The sequence below is a fragment of the Vombatus ursinus genome, unplaced genomic scaffold, assembly GCF_900497805.2.
Source record: "Vombatus ursinus unplaced genomic scaffold, bare-nosed wombat genome assembly UNPS02006779.1, whole genome shotgun sequence".
Classification (NCBI taxonomy): Eukaryota; Metazoa; Chordata; class Mammalia; order Diprotodontia; family Vombatidae; genus Vombatus; species Vombatus ursinus.
Genome location: NW_020946557.1, coordinates 14,177,498 through 14,198,876, shown reverse-complemented (window position 1 = coordinate 14,198,876; position 21,379 = coordinate 14,177,498).

The window sequence follows — 21,379 nt, the reverse complement described above, 5'->3', positions numbered from 1 at the left end:
CCTCTTAATCATATGTATTCCACAAGGTCATATCTAAGGCCCTTTACTCTTCTCTCTATATACTTTCTCTCAGTGACAACACCAACTGCCATGGGTTTAATTATCACTTCTATGCAGATAACTCAGATCTATATATTCAGCTCCTGGCTGTCAACTAACCTTCAATTCAGTATCAATAACTGCCTCTTGCTGATTTCAAATTAGATGGCCAAGAAGACATTTCAAACTCAACACGAATTTATGAACTTCCTCCAACCCACTCCTGTTCTAAATTTGTCTATTCCTGATATCCAATGTTGATCTCTGTTCTGTTGTTGTTTGGTCAAGTCCAACTCTTCACAACCCCATTTGGAATTTTCTTGGGAAAGATACTGAAGTGGTTTGTCATTTCCTTTTCTAGCTCATTTTTACAAATGAGAAAATTGATTTGTCTAGGGTCACACAGCAAGTAAGTGTCTGAGGTGAGATTTGAACCCAGATCTTCCTGACTCCATACCCAGCATTCTACCCACTGTGCCACTTAGCTGCCCCTATTAAATGTATATTCAATGCCAATTATTCCTAAAAGAGAAGAGAGAAGGGTTGCTTTCTTTTTTGAAATGGCAAGTTATCACCTAATCTGTTCCAAGTACACTTATATAATATATCCACCTCACCCTTTTCTCTTGGCCTTATCTTCTCTTTTTTACATTTTATCTCCCATCTCTATGGTTTCAATTAGCTTCTCCATACACATGACTCCAAAGTCTATATCTATAGTAGAATGATTCCCTAGAGGCCTAGTGCTAAACCTCTACCTGACATATCAGACTCTACTAAACAGTCTGTAATTTCAAACTAAACAACCTCTGAAACAGAACTCATCACTCCCCCTCCCCCCAGCCCTTGCCCTCAAACCAGCCTATTCTCCTAACTTTCTTACATCTACTGAAGGCATTAGTCATCCATAGTTGAACTTAAGTTTCCTCATCTGTAAAACTCTGGAGTAAGTGGATTTGGGTTCAAATCCAATCTGATAGTTACAATCAGTGTGACCATGGGCAAGTTGCTTAACCTCTCTGTGTCTTAGTTTTCTCATCTGTAAAATGGAGGTGGGGTGGATTAGATGGTCTTTGGCATTCCTCCTATCTCTATATCCCTGATCCTACCTTAATTGAAGTGCTCATTAACTGTTACTAAACTGTTATTTAAATCAGTGGTCTCCAAATCTTTTTTTAATCATACTTCCCCATCCAAATAAAATATGTGTGTAACATGGTCTCTTTTGCCCATAATCATGTACATTATAAAATTACTAAAAAATATAAATGAAATAAATATAAAATAACAAATAAAAATATAAAATATATGAAGAAATAAATAATTTTTTATCTTAGAGTCAATAGATAGCTACTGGAGTTTGAGTAAGAAGGCAAAGTGATATGAAAATGACATGTAATTTAGGAACATCACTTTAGTAGCTATGTGGGGGATAGATAGGATAAAGGAGAAACTTGAAGGGGGAAAACAAATTAGGACATATTGCAAGATTACAGGAAAGAGGTGATAAGGGTCTAACCTAGGATGTTCACTGTGTGTGAGTAGAGAAAAAGAGGCAGGTGTGAAAAATGTTCTGAAGATAGTGTCATAAGATTTAGCAATTGCTTAGATAATAGGAGGAGAGAGAGATAACAGAGTGGGAGAATGGAGAAATCAAGGATGACCAAGATTAGGTGACTGGAAGAATGATGCTGCCTTTGATAATAATAAGGAAATTTAGAAGAGAAAGTTTGAGGTGGGGTAAGGTTATATAATGAGATCTGAAATGGAGATTGTGACCCATCCTTACTCAACTCGTATTATTTTCTCTTTTGCACTAAAAAAAAAAATTGAATATATTTCTGTCAGTTGGAGTGGTGGGGGAGTATATAGGAATCTTACCTATTCCCCCAAAGTACAGATCTTACATGCTAAAGGGTGCCTAAGAAGAATAGAAGAACAGGGCACTGGAATGCTGGAGGAGTGAGGAAGAAATTTTGCCTCTGCAGCTACCATATGTCTAGGTCTTGGTTAAAATATCCCCATCCTGAAGGATAGACTATGATCCCAGTGGAAGGAGGTAGAGTGAAAAAGTATTTAACTATAATGGGTGGAGGGTACTGTAGTTTTGTTGTATGTAAGCCCCCTGACTGGGTATCATATAGAGTGGAGTGTGACATATCTTTTACCTTCAGTTAATTGATCACATGATCCTTGGGCTCAGACCATTGCCCCTGCTTTAGAAACCACTAGTTTATGTGACAAGCCTAGTGAAATAAGTGTCTCACATAATGTATTTCCTGCTGTATTCAGCAGTTGGCAGGAATTTAGCAATAATCTGAAAAGGAATAAATGGAAGCACTGATTCAATGAACCGTCAGCCAAACCAGATGACTCAGGTGACATTAGGATGGAGATCCTAGCTGACCGTGATCATTCTGTTGTTGATATTGTCCTATCATGCTCTTCCCTAAAATATATAGGTGAGCAGCTCACCAAAAAGCACATGAGGAGGGAAGCTCCTCACCACTAAGTTTTTTCCTATCCAAATAGTTAACTAAAGTAGTCTTTCTAATTCACTAGTCTGGTAACATCAATTGTGTATTCTAAAACTTTCAGTAGCTACTTACCAAATAAAAAGTGAATGCCTTAGTCCAACATACTTCTTAAGCCTTTTTACACCCCACTCTTTAAATGTATTCTACATGCTAGCCAAATTGTTCTCCAGTTCCACCTGGATGCCTCTCACCCCTCTCCCCCTGCATTTGCGCACACTGTTCTTGTCTGGATCAGACCTCTTCCACATTTTTACCTATAAGTCATTCTGTCCTTCAAGGCATAGCCTAGGTGACATATCCTCCGCAAAACCTTCCTTTATTTTTTTTCATCTAGAAGTTATTACTTTCAACATAAGTCTCTCAAATCACTTTAACTTTTCATGTTCAGATGTATAATTATTTGGGTGCATATCGTATTTGCCTGTTACAATATATGTTTCTTGAAGAATGGGGTTCAATATTACTTATATCATTGTATCCTTGGCACCTAGTAAATGCCACCACTTGTAGGAGCAAAATGAAAGGAAGCAGAAGCTTGAAGAACAGATTGTTTGAAAAAGTAAACTAAAACTTCCCTGTGGTGAGCAAGAAGTAGTTATAAATAAAGTCCCCACCAGTGAAGTTACAAAAGAGAAGCAGTCCAAAAGACCAATGGATGACAGAGGACTTTGAAGCTCTTGGAGCCATTTATGAAACCTAGAAAGTTTTTTTTTACTCTAAACCAGGAGTTTTGTATTGTTTTTATGTCATAGACTCCTTTGGCAGTCTGATGAAGTTAATTATCTCCTTCATAGATTAGTTTTTAAGTGCATAAAATAAAATACATAGGATTATAAAGGAAATCAATTACCCAAAAATACAGATATATAGATATAGATATAGATGTATAGATATAGATATATTTAAAATGTGTGATGGTATAATGTATTTCTTTGTTAACACATTAAATAATAAGACTATATGTTTTATTTTAAAAGTTATATAGGTGTGAAGGCAATGATTGCTTAACTAACATAAAAAGATTAAAATGGTGAGGGTGGTCCTTGAAAAGAAAATATGCATGTTATTGCACATCCAAATGATTTCAACTGTAATATGATATGAAAATATCAATTATTTCTATTGATGTCAAAGTCACAGGCACTGCTAATTCTGCTGTGGTTATATAATGCTATATCTGAGGGGAGAAATGCTAAATTTCAGTTAGTGGTTAATGAAAATAAAGTCATATTTTCCCATCAAATATATCATGGACCTAGAAATATATCTTGTAATATATGCTTTGAACTATATCCATAAATATTTAGCACCTCTGCTTTAAACTAAGATAAAAAGAACATTATATTCAACTTCTGTGAATAAGATTAGAATAATGGTATGGTGATGGTACTAAAGAGATTGGTTAGAAAGGTATGAAAATGTACCTACTAGGTTTTGATTTCTTTAGAAGGCATACTATGCTAGAAATATCTAATCTTCAAATTAATATTCAATTTCAGTAAAGATTTGCATTTTATGCTAAAATAGGCCACAAAGAATAATGTTTATAACTCAGGGAGTCTTCAAAAGAGATTCTGTCAAAACATATACCTTATATATAAGAACATATAAACCTGCTGTCACAATTTCCAAACTGTAAATACAAAGTGAAGACGTGACAGCAAGCATCATATTTTCGTTGAACTTTAGTTCCAGAAAACATTTTTTCACTAATTTCTGATTACTATTCAGATAACAATCAATGACCATCTATCTGTAATTTCAAGTTCTATCTCTCCAGAGTGGTTTCTTTTCCTCCCACTCTCTTTAGTGCTGACTTGGCTTATAATACTGGATAAAATCAATTTAGCCTAAGTGTAACCAAAGAGAATACAAGCTTCTCAAAGACTCTTGTGAACAATATTAAGAAACATTTTTATTACAAGTTGTTGGGCTGTAGTGTGTGTGGTGGTGGTGGTGGGAGTGGTTCAAGCTGGGTTATGTGAAAAGTCTTCTTCCCTCCATTGTCAGCCTAAAATCTTTTCCAGGTAGACTTACAAGTAACAAAATGTTTCACTAGTTAAAAAAAAAACAACTAAATGCCACTGGAAGGTAAATGACAACGCTAATCTGCATCTGTAAGAGATTTCCAGAGAAATCCCATGGTGCCAAGCTGGCAGACAATGTTTCTAGGGACAGACAAATTACTACTACTCCCTCCAAACCCCTACTAAAGCACAAAAAGTCCTTATTATATCACTGGCCACCAGACCAATGACAGGTTGTTTGATTTTCCTTCAAATAGCTCCCATTCTATTTGAAATACAGTCCGAGATTTCTTCTTTGGGATGGAAATTCCCATTAACAGTAAACATAAATGTGATTGGAGGGTTACTGAAAACCCTTCTGTCCAAAATTACTCCTCCATAATGGCTAGTCATTTTTTTCTTGTATTCCCATTTATTCTCAGTCTCTTTTCCCCTAGTCCTCCTTAATCTTAATGATTCCTCTCTGAGACTACCCTAATTTATCCTGTATGTATCTTTTCTGTATATAACTGTTAGCCTGTTTTATCCCTCATCAGACTGTGAGTGCCTTGAGAGCAGGGACTGTTTTCTTGTTGTTGTTGTTGTTGTTCTTTTTTGTTTCTGCATTTCTTTGTATCCCCAGTGTTTAGCATAGTGCCTAGGCACAGAGTAGATCCTTATTAATGCTAGTTGACTGACTTTTTCTATTAAATAATCAAGAGTGGGGAGCTAGAAGATACTTTAGTGACTAGAGACCTAAAGTTGAAACTTCTTTACAAGACAAGAGATTGTGACATCAATGAGACATAATCATGAAAATAATTATAATCAGTGAAAAAGAAAGCAGAAATACCCGACATGGCTGAGAGTCATAGAATGAATCATAGGAGCATCTTAGTCCAGAGCATGGAGCACTAAAAAGAAGCCTAAAGAAGCATCACATTGAGGAGCAATGGGAGATCTATAATGAGGGAAGGTGCCAAAAGGTAGGCTATAGCACCCCAAAGTGAGATGCAAAGGAGTTGAAATCAAGCCTAATTGACAGTTTGGTCCAGGACAATTTGGTACCTCCTTTTCCTTGATCTTGCTCATGATATTCCAACCTACACAGGCAGTAAATTGGTACATACTTATTTTGCTTTATTTTTTCCTTGTCCACACCTTTGACTTCATCAGTGTTACAGTAAAGATATTTTCTCTGCCAATGCAGATCAGCAATAGTTATTGTCTGTGAAACTTTGGGTGAGGCACTTAATTTCTCAGTGTCTCAGAGCAACTCTCTAATTTTACTATAAATTAAGGTAATATCAAGGTTCTGCCACGTAGGAAATATAAATGAATAAAAAAAATTATTAAGCTCTTATTATATGCCAAGCAAGCACTGTATACAGTGATAAGGATACAAACACAAAATCAAAGAGAATCATTTCTTTCAAGCAGCAAATAAAATAAAATAAAAGATGGCATCAACTGTCTTTTTTCATCAATTAAAATTATCCCATTGATGTTTCAATCAAATTCAATAAATATGCATTAATGTCATTGTCTCATATTATATCCAAGAGCAATTTCATATTTAAAGTCCTATCCAATATCTCCCTTAACATGAATTGTTATTCTGAAAAGAATCTTCTGGTGTCCTGGCCCACCTTGACCCACAAATCATTATAGTCTCTAGTACTTCAGCCTGGTTTCACCCCCTTTTTCTTCCATCTTTACTTTGCCTATTTTTCCTCTGGTAGCTCTTTAGTTGGCACTTTCCAGCTATGTTCACTTGAGGCCTTTGCAAAAGTTATCTTCCTAAGTGAGCAGAACCAGGAGAACATTGTACCCAGTAACAGCCACATTGTGCGATGACTAATTTTGATAGACTAAGCTCTTCTCAGCAATGCAAGGATCTAAGACATCGCCAAAAATCTCATGATGGAAAATGCTATCCACAACCAGAGAAAGAACTATGGAGTCTGCATGCAGATTGAAGCATACTATTTGCTTTTTTTTTCTTCTGTTTTGTTTTGTTTCTTCTTTCTTACAGTTCCTCCTGTTAGTTCTAATTCTTCTCTACAACATGACTAATGTGAAAATATGTTTAATAGGAATGTATATGTAGAGCCTATATCAGATTGTACACCATCTTGGGGAGGAAGCAGGGAGGGAGGGAGAGAAAATTAAAAACTCAAAAGCTTATGGAAGTGAATGTTAAAAACTAAAAATAATTAATTTTAAAAAAAGAAAAAAGTCATCTTCCTAGTGGTAGAATAGAACCTTCACTTAAAAATATTTAACACTATATAGTGCTTTTAGACTTGGTAGCACTATATATGTGTGTACCTATATGTTCATTTGATCTCCACAATATTGTGAAGTAGGTGTTATTATTACTTCATTTTATGGATGAGGAAACTGAGACTGGGAGAGGTTTAGTTATTTGGCCAAAGGTTAAGTTGTTTGCCCACAGTGGCACAGCTAGTAAACATATGAGACAGGATACAAACCCAGATCTTCTTGACTCCAAGTCAAGCATTCTATCATGTAACTCCTTTACATTTATGTGATTTATTTGCATAATGTCATACTGACATTTGAATACAGACTTTTGCATTAAAGCTCTACCCAAATGCCTTATTATGACATAGAGTGACCCTAAAAGTCCGTGCTAGGGAAACAGAACTTCTGGTAGGTCTTGCTAACCTCGAAAAGATTCTCTTGTGGCTTGTAAATGGACTGTGTGCCTTGGAATAGTATAACCAAACTTAGAGAAACTCATCTCAGAAGGTTGCCTCTACCTACCAGGGATGGGAGGATAACGGCTGGCCACAGTAACTCAGGAAGTCATGTATTATCTATGTGTTGATGGAAGGAATGACTATAGTATTAGATTTATGGTTGTTTGTATACATAACTATAGCCTACCCCAAGATATATATAAGAGGGACTACTCTGTTCCCCTCTGCCTAAAGACCAGACATGTTACATTTTACCCCTCCCCTAAGGTTCTCCAGTACACTTAAGAGAATAGTAATCTCTATGGGTGTCTAATCTTTCTGCCATTGCCACTAACCTCAATTAATTGGGTTCTTCCAATTTTAGGAATGCCCTGTATTCCAGTTCCATTTAACCACTTAACAATGAGATTAGCTTTCACAAAGGAATATTTACTTCAAATTTATAAAAATAAACATACACACATTATCTCTTCAACATACGGAGGATACAATCCCTTCCCTAAACCACCTTAATCTCTGGGGAGGGGAGAGGAATTAGGTTCATAGCTTAATTTGCCAAGTTGATTCCTGGGCATGCTAGCTTCTCAGGGGTTCCATGCTGTGCTCACTACAACATTCAGCCTGGAATCCTGACTCCAAGATCACCACAATTCCAGACTAAGTCCAGGGACTCCAGTGCCTGGGTCTAGAACTACGAAGAACAAACAAATAGAACAATACTCCAAGCTTGTTTCTCTGGGCCACATGGCCTAGTTAATAAGAAAGGTAGTCCTTTCCCTCACCCAGGTCAGTTAAGAGTGGTCATTTTGTGGGTGAACAGTACCCACTGGATGCCATCAGAAAGATAGTCTGGTAGTTTGGAGAATGGAATCAGTTCTGGCTCTGAAGCCAATGGAAAGAATCTGTTCTCACTCATGTGGTAGTGAAACACAAAATGTCTTCTCCTAAAAGTAGGTCACTCGCATCTCCCACATGGGTACCTTCACATTAAGTGGCTTCTTTAGACACAAAGCAAAGCCCCATCATGAATACAACATTCTTCAATTGAGGAAAGAAGGTGACAACTTCACTATATTTTATTGGAAAGAGTGCTATATATGGATTCAGAGGACATCATTAAAACCTTGACTCTGTCACTTAAAAGCTGTGTGTCCTTGGGCAAATTACTTTACCTTTCAGGTCCTCAATTATCTCATCTACAAAATGAGATTAGAAAAGAAAAGCTTAAAGTGCCTTTTCCAGGTCTATATCTATGACACTGTGATCCTATGAGTAATAATAGATCTACCCAGTAATCAGAGATGGATGTAACATTGAAGGCCTACATTCTTTTCCTTAGAACCTCTCTCTCTGATAGCCCCAGTCACTTGTCAAAATTATATTGTATTTTAGGACACCTATATACCATACGGTGCTTCTTCACACCTCAATTTTCTTTTGTGCATGTGGAATACCCTAAAAAAGCAAATGCATTTCTTGAGGGAACCTAAAGCTGATAGGCTGGTTGATTCTGACTTTAGGATGTCTAGCTTTGGGAAATGGTTGGAAGCTTCTCTCAGTTTTCTTTTTGCTCCACTAGATGATAACTAGATAACTATATGATAGTTTAACATATGATAGATATGACAGATAACTATATGTTAGATAACACATGGTAAATCCTTGGTCACAGGTGTACAAAAGCTGATCTCTAAAGCTTATGGGAGAGCAGAAAGAGGAAGATCTGCACCTTCTTAGTCAAGTGAAAGAGCTAGTTCTGCTGGATACTGCTCTGGTTTGATCTAAGAAAGGGAAGGCATTTGGTGTCCCAAATGATCCATTGATCTCCTTTTGTGACATGTGCTTGAGATTGCAAGAGGGGAACACATCTAAAGCATTATGAGCAGTTCTGTTCCCATAAATCCAAAATGTAATTTCAAAATTGCTCAACATTAAAACTCATTGGATATTTCAAAGGAAAGATCCTTTGTTTTTCTTGTAAATGTCCTATAGGGATGTTACCAAAAAAATGGATCAAGGACTTCAAATCAGCACTTTTTAAAATTCAAAAATCATGAAATCACAAGTTTAGATCTAGATGGGAACTTAGAGGTCTAAGACCTTTGTATTATAGATGGAAAACTGTGGTCCATAGAGGTTAAGTAACTTGCTCAAGATGACACAAATAGTAAGCAAAAGAGCAACAGATTTGAATGCAGATATTCTGATTTTGAATTCAGCTCTCCTTCCATTGTACCATTTAGCATCTATTAAAACCAAATAAGTAATTAACAACAGACATATAACCTCTCAACATTTGAATGCTGCTACTTTCTACCCTTGTGACTTTGAAAATTATTTGAGGCTTTTGGCCTTCAGTTTACTGAGGACTGAAATTAGGGGATTGGACTAGATGATTCCTAAGGTTTCTTCCAAATCTACCCCCTCTCAGGGTGTGACCTTATGGCTCTTTTCTTGAGTATAGAATACTTATGAAATATGAACATGTTAGCTGCATCTTTATATGTAGTAGAACAATTCAGCTCTAGATACATTTATTATTAGACTTTTTCCCTATCTGAAAATCACTTTCTGTTTACCTCAGATTTCCTTCTATTGTATACCCACACACACAGGCCTCAGAGAAAGTAGCATAAATATTAGAAAGTTTAGAAGTGGTATCTCTATCTAAAGTCACATTTTTTTTTCCAAAGTGGAAAAAAAAAGTCTGAGAAAAATGTTAGAAAAGGACTTGGGTTTTGTGTTTTTATTCCATTCCTTGTGACTGTTGCCTTTGGTGAGTTAATGCTGTTTGTGGAATTCCTGAAGTTTCTCAATATTGTCTCAATCCTAGCCTCAAACTCAGTTTTCTGAGTAGCTACATCCTATCCCAAATGTAATTCTTTCTTTTCTTGGGTTAATGAAGAAGTGATTGTTTTGATGAGTAACAGTGATTTTTTTGTGCAGCCAAGAAATTGGCCTCCATCTTGCTAGATCTATGTTCAGTTTAATTTTTCTTCCTCAAGGGAAAGGAACTAAGCTGGAAATATTAATTCTTCTACCTTCAACCCTTTAGTGTCTTGGTCCCTTGCAATGATATTCAGCTTATCTCTGAATGAAATCAACATGGTATTTTTGTTGTGGTTTTCTTTTTTTCCTTAGTTGCTGGAAGTGGTCCAGAGTTTGTTGTGAAGGTGATAAATGATTAAGTATTTGGAGTTCTTAGAAGAAAAAGCACTCAATAAACATAAAGTAATAATAGTAATAACAACACCAGAGGAGGCTTTTTGATAGTATCTGGCTTTAGCACTGATGGGTGAGTAATAAATAAGTTATAATAACAATGATGATGATAATAATAATAACTTACATTTGTATAGAGTTTTAAAGTTTTTCAAAGCACTTTAGAAATACTAGCTCATTTTATTCTCACATTCTATCCTTATGTTTAGAAGATTTGTGGCCTACCCAAAGGAAAACTGAGAGACGTATGATGGAGTGCAATATATTGCCAATTATGTTCAATAGGAAGAAAGTAGCCTAATAAATAGCACTCAGAAATTGTAGCATCAGAAAAGGAAGTGGGCTATACATGTAACAAGAAAGGATGGACATTCTATATGTTACATTAGCCTTATGTTATATATAGGTCTATGGTATATTCCCCAATACTGTATATAGACTTACAGTATCTCTTTTTTCCTTTCTTTTTTATTTTTCTTTTTTAAATTTCTTTTTTTTAGTTTTCAACATTCACTTCCACAAGATTTTGAGTTCCAAATTTTCTCTCCATCTTATTCTTCCTCCCACCCCAAGATGGCATACATTCTGTATACCCCTTCCCCTAATATGCCCTCCTTTCTATCTCTCCCCCACTTCTCTTATCCCCTTCCCCTTCTATTTTCCTGTAAGGCAGGATAGATATCTATACCCCATTTCCTGTATTTCTTTAAAACTTTGGGTCTCAAATTTTCTCCCTTCCTCCCTCCCCACCCACCCTCATTGAAAAGGCAATCAACTCGATACAGGTTTTACATGTGTAGTCATACAAAATACTTCCATAGTAGTCATGTTGTGAAAAACTAAGTATATGTGCCTTCATCTAATCCTACCCCACTTTTATTCTATTTTCTCTTTTGACCCTGTCCCTCCTCAGAAGTGTTTGCTTCTGATTACCCATTCTCCCAATCTGCCCTCCCCTCTATCATCCCTCTGCTCTCTTATCCCCTTCTGCTCCCCTATTTTCCTGTAGGGTAAGATAGATTTCCATACCCAATTGAGTGTGTATATTGCTCCCGCCTTAAGCCAAATCCTGAGAGAATAAGATTCACTCATTCTCTCTCACCTTCCCCTGTTTCCCCTCCACTATAAAAGCCTTTTCTTGTTTGTTTCATGTGAGATAATTTACCCCATTCTACCTCTCCCTTTCTCCTCCCAGTATAATCTTCTCTCACCCCTTAATTTTATTCTCCAGATATTACCCCTTCATCTTCAATTCACCCTATGCCCTCTATCTATCCATCTCTCTACATACATATAATTTTTCCCTCCAACTACCCTAATACTGACAAAGTCTCATGAGTTACAAATATCATCTTTTCATGCAGTAATGTAATCAGTTCAACCTTGATAAGTCTCTTATGATTTCTCTTTCCTGTTTACCTCTTCATGTTTCACTTGAGTCTGGTATTTGAAGGTCAAATTTTCTATTCAGCTCTGGTCTTTTCAGCAAGAATGCTTGAAAGTCCTCTATTTCACTGAATGACCATTTTTCCCCTGAAGGATTATACTCAATTTTGCTGGGTAGGTGATTCTTGGTTGTAATCCTATCTCCTTTGCCTTCTGGAATATTATATTCCATGCCCTCCAGTCCCTTAATGTAGAAGCTGCTCAATCTTGTGTTATCCTGATTGTGTTTCCACAGTACTTGAATTGTTTCTTTCTGCCTGCTTGCAATATTTTCTCCTTGACCTGGGAACTCTGTAATGTGACTATAATATTCCTAGGAGTTTTCCTTTGGGGATTTCTTTCAGGAGGTGATCAGTGGATTCTTTCAATTTCTATTTTGCCCTCTGGTTCTAAAATATCAGGACAGTTTTCCTTGATAATTTCTAGAAAGGTGATGTCTAGGCTCTTTTTTTATCATGGCTTTCAGATAGTCCAATAATTTTTAAATTCTCTCTCCTGGATCTATTTTTCTAGGTCAGTTGTTTTTCCAATGAGATATTTCACATTGTTTTCTATTTTTTCATTCTTTTGGATTTGTTTTACAGTGTCTTCATTTCTCATAAAGTCACTAGCTTCCAATTTCTCCATTCTAATTTTTAAGACAATATTTTCTTCAGTAATCTTTTGGACTTCCTTTTCCATTTGGCCAATTTTGTTTTTTACGGCATTCTTCTCCTCATTGGCTTTTTGGACCTCTTTTGCCATTTGGGTTAGGCTATTTTTTAAGGTGTTATTTTCTTCAGTATTTGTTTGGGTCTCCTTTAGCAAGCAGTTGACTTGTTTTTCATGATTTTCTTGCATCACTCTCATTTCTCTTCCCGGTTTTTCCTCTACTTCTCGTACTTGTTTTCAAACTTCTTTTTGAGCTCTTCCATGGCCTGAGGCTGATTTATATTTTTCTTGGAGGCTTTGGATGCAGGAGCTTTGGCTTTGTTGTCTTTTTCTGGTTGTGTGTTTTGATCTTCTTTGTTACCAAAGAAAGATTCTATGATCTGACTTTTTTTTGGACCTTTGTTTATTTGTGATCCCAGCCAATTACTTGAGTTTTAAACTCTTTGTTAAGGTAGGGGTCTGCTTCCACTGTGGAGAATGTGCTATCCCAAGCTTCCAGAATTTTGTGCAGCTGTTTTCAGAGATACTTCTAGGGACCTGTAAATTTTCAGTTCTTCCAAGGTGGTACGATAAGGGGTGAGGTGTTTACTCCTTTCCTGGCCTGTACTCTGGTCTCTGGGAGACAACAAGCAATCTTTTCTGACTTGGAACTGTAAGAAGGATTTCCTCTCCACCACCACTACAAGCTCAATGACACCAGCATTCCTCCTCACCCAAGGACCACGACCCAGAACTGTGACCCAGATCCAAGCATGGACAAAGCAAGAGAATCCTACACCAGCAGAGACATCCCTGCAATCCCCCTCTGATCAGTCACTGGATTCCCCCTCAGTCTGTGGGCAGAAGCTCTGGAAGCAGCCTCCACCTTGGGGCTGAACTCTGGGACTGGGGCTGGGACCCAGGGCTTCTCTCTCACCCCAGTTACAGACTTTTCCCACTGACCTTTTAAGGTGTCTTTGGCATTCATGGGTTGAGAAGTCTGGAAACCACAACCACTGCCCATGATTCAGTCCTCTGAGGGCTGTTCTAGATTCACTGAGGCCTGCCTTGCCTGCGTGCCCATGCCAAACTGTGCTCCTCTCCCCACTCAGGGTGATATAGCTTTCTGATCAACCATCCTGGCTGTCTTGAGCTGTAAATTTGTTTCACTCTGTCTTTTTGTGGGTTCTGCTGCATTAGAATTTGTTTAGAGCCATTTTTTATAAGTATTTGGAGGGTTTGGGGGAGAGCTCAAGCAAGTCACTGCTTTTACTATACCATCTTGGTTCTGCCCCCCCCCCCACTTATGGTATTTCTACAGCACATTGGAGGATTTATGCAACATTTATGGGATGGTATGGAAAAGAAGAGGCAGCTAGGTAGCCCAGTGGATAGAGTGTTGGGCCTGGAGTCAGGATCAAATCTGGCCTCAGAAATTTACTAGCTGTGTGATCATGGGCAAGTCACTTAACCCTGTTTGCCTCTGTTCCTTATCTTTAAAATGAGTTGGAGAAGGAAATAGCAAACCAATTCTAATATCTTTGCCAAGAAACTCCCCTCCCCCCAAAAATGGAGTCATGAAGAGTTGGACTCTACTGAAAAGACTGAACAACAACAAAGAACAAATAGATAAAAATCACAGAGGTGTTAACTGGTTACTATCTCTGCCTATGGAGGAGTAACCTGCATCACTGAGATCATTCATTTATTCAACTATTGAGGTTATGAATATTGCGCTAAGGGCTATAAAAAAAATAAAAGATCAATAATTCATGGGTCCTACCCTCAAGGACTTTATGATTTAATACCTAGAATACACAAATAAGTAAAAAGCAAAATAAAATAAGGTAACTACATTAGAAAGATGCAAACAATATGCTATGCATGGTTTAAGAAAGGAAAAGTCATTCTTGGTTCAGTCCAAAACTGTGAGTTGAATATAATTCTAGTTCTTTTGCTAATACACTATGTGATCTGAAGCAAGTTATTTCATCTTTCTGAGCCTATTTTCCTCAAATATAAAAAGAAAGGATGGGACTAGATTCTTTTTTTTCTGAGGTCTCATTTTACTCTACTAATCTATGATGTTGTCATTGATACTAGTCTTGTGTTTGTATCATAGCCACATATAATCACTAGCAAGTTCTGTACTGGGGGTAAGCAGCATGAAATATACCCTAAAGTCAAACTGTAAAGCCCAGTTCACTTGGGAGTAAGAAAGATCCTAAGATATTAACAAGTCACTTCTGAGAAGGCAGTTTTCAAGTAGAATCCAAGTAGAATGAAGAGCAATGTGGGACTAGGCCAGGGAGATAATCACCTGTAGTAAAGTCACTGGGGGGGGGGGGTACACCATCTAGTAGCTTCTTACCTTAACTAATTATTCTTGCTAACTGTATACTAAGCTCAGTAGTTCATATCCTATTAAAGGAGTGAAAGTGAGGTTAGATTCTTTTAAATTTTAGTGCCCTGGAGCAAAGCCCTGATTACCCTGCCAAAGTTAGGGCTTTGATCACAGACAACATCCCCAGTTAGTGATGGTGATTAAAAGGAAACTGCACATTAGAACACAGCATTGCTGAGCAGACAGGAAAAGATATGAGGCAGGTAAGTGAAGCCAGTGAAGCAATGAAGGAAATGAGGCTAAATAAAGAGAAAATTTTTGCCTTGTCATAGGCTCATTGAAGTGAATCCTTTCAGTGACTTTTGCTACTTTTTTCTGGAGCCTCGGGTGTCCTTGTCATACTATAGACATCTGAGTGCAGCCATGCTAGCCTCAGGAACACTTCCATAGTACATACTCACAGGACCCAAAATGAGAATATACAACTGCCCTTTTTAGAATACAAGGGAAAAGTTCCAGGAGAACTCAAAGAGCAGCCTGTAAGCATTCTTGGGACCTTAGTGTCACCCTGAGCAAACATGGAGAGGCTATTTATGAGTGCATAGGGTCAACAGACATATCACATCCCCAAGATGCCCAGTAGATGCAAATTAATGTTTATTTATCTATAGATTGATGATGGGGTTGAAAAGAAATCATATAACAAAAATTTAGACATTTTAGGGATATACATATTCTATTTAGAGGATCAGGGGTTAGTACCTTTCCCTGTATCTCAATTTCTTTATGTTCTAGCCTCATATACGAGGAATCATTAGATTTTAGTTATCCTCACGTATTGCAAAACCTATGAGTAAAAAGTAAAACAAAACAAAACAAATATTAGGCAAATGTCCAGATGTTTGCCACATAATGGATTTAGACATTTGAATGATTTGCTAAAATTTTCAACTTTCATTTGGATCTTTTGTCTTGGCATGGAGAGATGGTCTTTTTTCTCTGGGATATTCTGAGTGATCCAGGAGCAAGGTCTTATATAGCATCAGTGCGGATACCAGTATAGATCCTAGTTTATATATCTTCTCATTCCATGGAATTCTTGCCTATGCTATTTCATAGAAGGATGAGCTTACATGCTGGGAGCCTACCTCTAGTTCTTTTAATGAAGGTGTCTACCATACAAAGTTGTTTTATCACACCAAAAAAAATTAAAATAAAGGAAGCTTGTCTTTGGCCCTTCCACTCCAATCTGAATCATTCTCGTCGCTGTTAGTAGATCCTACTTCTGTTCTGTTCAATACAAAGAGCTCTCACGCTATCCATTTTCTGTCCCCCATCAAAAATTTAAGCTATACTTCTTTCATTCTAAGGTATAACTGACTGATAACATGTATCTTAAAGTATGGTCAAACTAGCCTTCTTATTCCTCATACATGATAGCCCACCCTCCATTACCATGTTTTTGCTCAGATGGTTCCAAAACCTTAGAATGTATTCTTCCTTCTTCTCTACTTTTTAGACTTCTTCATTTTCTTGGTTCTGTTCAGTTTGCTCTTCATTGCTCTTCATTATTTTGTGCAAGTCTATCTATGTTTTTCTAAGATCATCAAGCTCATCATTTCTTATAGGACAGTAGTATTCCATCATAATCATATGCCACAACTTGTTCAGGCATTCCCCAATTGATGACCATCCCCACAATTTCTAGTTCTTTGCCACAACAAAGAGCTGCTATAAATATCTTAGAACATATAGGTTATTTTCCTTTTTCCTTAAACATCTTTGAAAATTGATTTAGCAATGGTATTGCTGGATCAAAAGGTATAGGCAGTTTCATAATTCCTTGGCCACAATTCCAGATTGCTCTCCAAAATGGTTGAGTCAGTTCACAATTCCACCACCAATGAATTAGTATCCCAATTTTTTCACAACCCCACCAACATTTATCACTTTCCCCTTCTATCATTTTAGCCAATCTGATAGGTGTAAAAAGATATCTCAAGGGTGTTTTAATTTGCATTTCTCTAGTCAATAATGATTTAGAGAATTTTTACATGAGTATAAGTTGTTTTGATTTCTTCATAGGAAAACTATTCATAACTTTTGACCATTTATCAAATAAGGGATAACTCTTATTCTTATAGTTTACAAAGTTCTTTACATATTTGAGATATAAGAACATTATCTGAGAAACTGGCTATAATATTTTTTGCTAATTTTCTGCTTTCCTTCTGATCTTGGCTACATTTGGTTTATTTGTAGAGAACCAATTTAATTTAATGTAATCAAAATGATTTATTTTACACCTCACTCTGCTATCTCTTGTTTTTTCATAAATTGATTATCCAAAGTCTGATAAGAAATATGTTACATGTTTTTAAAATTTTCTTGTAATCTCTCTCTTTATATCTAGGTTTGTATCCATTTTGAACTTATCTTAGTAAATGACATGAGATATTGGTCCATACCTAATTTCTGTCATACTGATTTACAATTTTCCCAACCATTTTTATCAAATAATGAATTCTTATCCCAAAATCTTGTCTTTACTTTTATCAAATACAAGGTTATTATATTTATTTGCTGCTGTAAATTGTATATCTACTGTGTTCCATTGATCTACCCTTCTATTTCTTAGCCAGTACTAAATAGTTTTGATAATTCCGGCCTTATAATATAGTTTAAGATCGGATACTATTAAGCCTCCTTCCTTTACATTTTTTTCAATCATTTCCTTTGATATTCTTGACTTTTTATTCTTCCAAATGAATTTTGTTATTTTTTCTAATTAAGTAAAATATTTTTGGTAATTTAATTGGGGTGGTGTTAAATATATAAATTAGTTTAGGTAAAATTGTTATTCTCATTACATGGGCCCTGCCAATCCATGGATAATTAATATTTCTCCAATTATTTAAATCTGATTTTATTTGTATGAAAGGTTTTTTTTTAAGTAATTTTGTTCATATACTTCCTGGATTTGTTTTGGCAGGTGCACTTCCAGATACTTTATATTGTCTAGAGTTATTTTAAATGGGGTATGACTTACTATCTCTTCTTGCAGGTTTTTGTTTGTGATATATAAGAATGCTGATGATTTATGTGTCTTTATTTTATATCCTGCTACTTTGCTAAAGTTATTGTTTCAATTAACTTTTTAGTTGAGTACTTGGGATTTTCCAAGTATATCATCATATTTCTGAGAAAAGTGATGCTTATATTATCTCACTCCCTATTCTGATTTTGTCTATTATTTTTTCTTCTCTTATTGTCATTGCTAAGATTTCCAACACAATATTTAATAATAATGGTGACAGTGAGCATCCTTGTTTCACACCTGATCTTATTAGGAAGGCTTCTAGTTTATCCACATTGCAAATACTGCTTGCTGATGGATTTAGATAAATTTTTTTAATCAATTTAAGGAAAAATTCAGTTATACCAATACTTTCAAGTGTTTTTAATAGAAATGAGTGTTGAACTTTATCAAAAGCTTTTTCTGTGCCTATTGATATGATCATATGACTTTTTTACTTTTTTAATAATATGATCAATTATGTTAATTATTAATTATAACATCATTTTATTTAGGATTTTTGCATCCATAGTCATTAATGAAATTGGTCTATACTTTTTCTTTCTTTGTTTTAACTCTCCCTGATTTAGTTATCAGTGTCATATTTGTTTCATAAAAGAAGTTTGGTAGGATTCTTTACTTATTATTCCAAACAAATTATTTAATATTAGAATTAGTTGATCTTTAAATGTTTAATAGAATTCACTTTTAAATCTGCCTGGTCCTTGTTTGTTTGGTTTTTTCTAAGAAAGCTCATTTATGGCTGTTCAATTTCTTTTTCAAAAATAGTTCTATTCAGATATTCTATTTCCTCTTCTACTAATCTATACAATTCATATTTTTGTAAATATTCTTCCATTTCACTTAAATTGTTAAATTTATTGGTATATAATTGGGCAAAATAACTCCTTGTAATTGCTTTAATTTCATCTTCATTAGTGGTATATTAATCCTTTTCATTTTTAAAACTAGTGATTTCATTTTCTTTCTCTTTTTTAAAAGAGAAATTAACCAATAATTAGTTATTTTATTGTTTTTTTATAAAACCAATTCCTAGTTGTATTTATTAATTCATTTTTTTGCACTCAATTTTATTAATTTTTAGAATTTCTAATTTAGTCTATAATTGAGGATTTTTAGTTTGTTCTATTTCTAGTTGTTTTAGTTGCATACCCAATTCATTTATCTCCTTTTTCTCTATTTTATTGATATAAACATTGAGAGATATAAATTTTCCTCTGATCACTTCTTTTGCTGTATCTCATAGGTTTTGGTATGCTGTCTTATTATTGTCATTCTCTTTAATGAAATTATTGATTATTTCTATGATTTGTTCTTTAATCCTCATTCTTTAAAATTAGGTTGTCTTATCTCTAATTAGTTTTTAGTCTATGTTTCTATGATCCTTTATTAAATATAATTTGTATTGCAATGTGATCTTTTTTTGAACAGCAAAAGAGTCGGGGTTGTGACCAACAATAACTTACTCAGTAAAGTTGCATATAATCCTGAATGAAACAAAGGATATTTGATGAACTGAAAGATTTTCATGTATTCGTGACAAAAAGAGCAGAACTCAATGGAAAATTCAAAATAAAAGATCCAGAAGAAAAATAAGGAAAACCTTAAAGACTAATTATAAAGGGCTCATTAAGGTCAAACTGTTTACTTCTTATATATGAAAATGTTATCAATTTTCTTAAAACTGTCATCATTACTCATGTAGTTTGGGAAAAGTTTTGGGATGGAGTTGTGTATGATGGGATGATTCTAAAAAACAAAATTGGGTAAGAAAAGGTAAAAAGGAGCAATTATCTTATTAAAATGTGATGTGAAAGAAAGAATTGCTACAGAAAAAGCAGGTGGGTATGGAAGGCTAGTAATGTTGGAACCTTACTCTCATCAGATCTGGGTTGAAGAGGAAACACTATGTACATCTGGAGGAGTGTACGGGTCTTGTGGACTTTTAGAGAGGTGAGAAAACTGGGGGCAGGGTTGGTGAAAGGACTTTTTGAAGGATATGTAGATTAAGATTTAGGTGGGTGGAGGGAGAGGATAAGGGAAGGATTTTTAGAAGGGTGGGTAGAATAAGGAATAGGAGGGAAAGGAGATAAGATAAAGTAATTGAGAGATAGTGTACCAAGAGAGGGTGAGAAGAACAATGGTGAGTATGAAAAGAAATTCACAAATAGTAATTATAACTTTGAATGTGAATGGGATGAACTATCCTATAAAATGGAAATGAATACCAGAATAGATTAAAAATCAGAATCCAATAATGTATTGTTTACAAGAAACACATTTAAGAATAAGAGATATATACAGTTAAAACAGAGAGTTGAAGTAGAATTTATTATGCTTCTTTTGATATGAAAAAGGCAGGGGTGTCAATTATGATCTCAGACAAAGTTATAGCTAAAATAGATTTAATTAAAAGACATAAACAAGGCAAACTGAATTTTGATAAAAGGTACTATAGACAATGAAGCAATATCAGTACTGAACCTATATGCACCAAATACTATAGCATCTAATTTTTTTATTTTTTTAAATTTTTTAATTGTCTATTTTTTGCCTTCTTTTTTATTAATTTATTTATTTTAGTTTTCAACATTCACTTCCACAAGATTTTTAGTTCCAAATTTTTCCCCATCTCATCCCTCTCCCCACCCCAAGATGGCATGCATTCTGAATATCCCTTCCTCTAATCTGCCCTCCCTTCTATCTCTCCTCCTCACTTTTCTTATCCCCATCCTCTTCAATTTTCCTGTAGGTCAGGATGGATTTCTATACCCCATTTCCTGTGTATCAGCATCTAAATTTTCAAGAGAAAAGTTAAATGAATTACAGGTGGAGATAGATAGTAGTACTATAATAGTGAGAGACTTTAATCTTTCCCTCACAGAACTAGATAAATCTAACCCAAAGATTAAGAAAGAGGTTAAGGAAGTGAATAGAGTTTTAGATAAGCTAAATATGAGAGATATTTGGAAAGAACTGAATGGAAATAGAAAGGAATGCATCTTTTTCTCAGCAGTTCATGGTACCTTTACCAAGAACTAATCATTCTTTTAGGAAACTGCATTTATTGATGCAGAATTTCTTGAGAAAGTTGTCTATTAGCAAAGTCTCCATTTTCTTTCCTCATACTTTCTTAACTTTCTGGCTTCTGATCTCATCATTCAACTGAAATTACTCTCACCAAAGTTATTAATGTTTTCTTAATTGCCAAAGCTAATGTTCTTTTCTCATTCTTCATCCTTGACCTGTCTTTGGGCTTTGACACTGTCAACAACCCCCTTCTCCTTGATACTCTCTTCTCTTCAGGTTTTTGTGATACTAATCTGTCCTTG